Raw genomic sequence first — 1647 nt, forward strand, 5'->3', positions numbered from 1 at the left:
AAACTCCTTCACTAAGCAACGTGGTCATTAAGTGAAACATCATATGACCACCCTGCTTAGTGATGGCAGTTGCAGCAATCCCAGTTTGTTGTTGAGTGAATCCTATGCGGCCTTTTGGCAAGGACGCACCCAGATCCAAGCCATTCTTGGAAACCAGTAAGGGATGGCCTTCACTTCAACCATCCATCCATCTATCTCCCCCCTATCTTTGCCCTTTTGGCTGCCTCCTTATCTGCTGCTGTTGGATGTCCCAACTGCCCAGCCTTGCTTGTTGCTATATCTGCCACATTATGTCACTACTGTACCTGCAAGACCATTCTTTTATGCCATCTTTGGTTCAGCTGCAGAACACCATTAATGGAGGTCCTGGCCAACACATATAAAGACCTTGACTGATGTGCGAATGGAGGCTAGTGCACAAACTAAGGGTAGGGTGCAAACAGATGCTTTGTTTATTACCAGTGCAAAAGAAGACTATATGAAAAAAAAGCCCCAGCTTGGCATGCACGGTGGTGGGTGAGGAAGGTCAGGCAGCAGAGGCAGCTGACAGCAGTGAGTAGGTGGGCACAAAAAGGTGCTCGTAAATGCAGATGGGCCTGAATTTTGTTCATGTGATTGCAGGTGTGTTACATTGGCCAAAATATTGTAATTTTGAACAGTCATTGAATGAATGGATGCTGAATTAAAATTACCTTTAAGCCACTGGGAGTAGCAAGAGTAGCAGCTGTTCCCAATATGTTGCTGCTCTGCTTTGAGGCCTACTTTTTATCTAGGATTGAGTTTTTTTCTCAACTTTAATATATCATTCCATCTAGTTACCTTTAATAGTCCATTCAGGTTACGTCAACAAGATTAGCTTTATAGTTTTTTGGGTAGATTTTAATCATGGAGTACTTCTGAGCAACTTCTGTTGGAAAGAGCAGTTTTCAGATTTGAATGCTTCCATTAGCTATAATGCTCTTGGTTGTTATACCAGGAACAACCATGGGATGGAGGGATTGCATTGGAAACAGCAAAATATCATTTATAAGGCAAGCCTCCCATCAACTTGACATGGGGCATCTAACAACAATCTCTTTCTAAAAGAGACAAACATATTGTTCACATATGAACAATGAATGGGGATTCAATAGCGGGATCAGCTAAGACATCCTTATTATGTGCCACAAGGACAATCCCACCCCCCCACCTCCTAAAATCTGGATTATATGGAAAAACTGCTATTACACAGACTAGATTGATCACAGTAAAGTGCTTACTATAGTAATCCCCATTGTACAAATGAACAATAGAATAGCAATAGCAATAGCATTTTGATTTATAGACCCCTTCATAGTGCTTTCCTGCCCTCTCTAAGTAGTTTACAGAGTCAATATATTTCCCTCAACAATCTAAGTCATCATTTTACCAACTTCAGAAGGATGGAAGGCTGAATCAACCTTGAGCCAGTCTGAATCGAACTCCTGGCAGTTGGCAAAATTAGCTTGCAATGCTGCATTTTGACCACTGTGCCACCATGGCTGTTGTTGAGAATACTCAACAATTATAATAATTATAACCAAGAAAATAGAAATATGGTTCAAACTTTGTCCGGAATAATTTCCCCTGTCTAAACAACTAAGAAGCTGACACTTGGAAACAATATCA

Source organism: Thamnophis sirtalis, unplaced genomic scaffold (genome assembly GCF_051295495.1).
Source record: "Thamnophis sirtalis isolate CommonGarterSnake01/CBP01778 unplaced genomic scaffold, rThaSir2_p1.2 scaffold_1, whole genome shotgun sequence".
Taxonomy (NCBI): domain Eukaryota; kingdom Metazoa; phylum Chordata; class Lepidosauria; order Squamata; family Natricidae; genus Thamnophis; species Thamnophis sirtalis.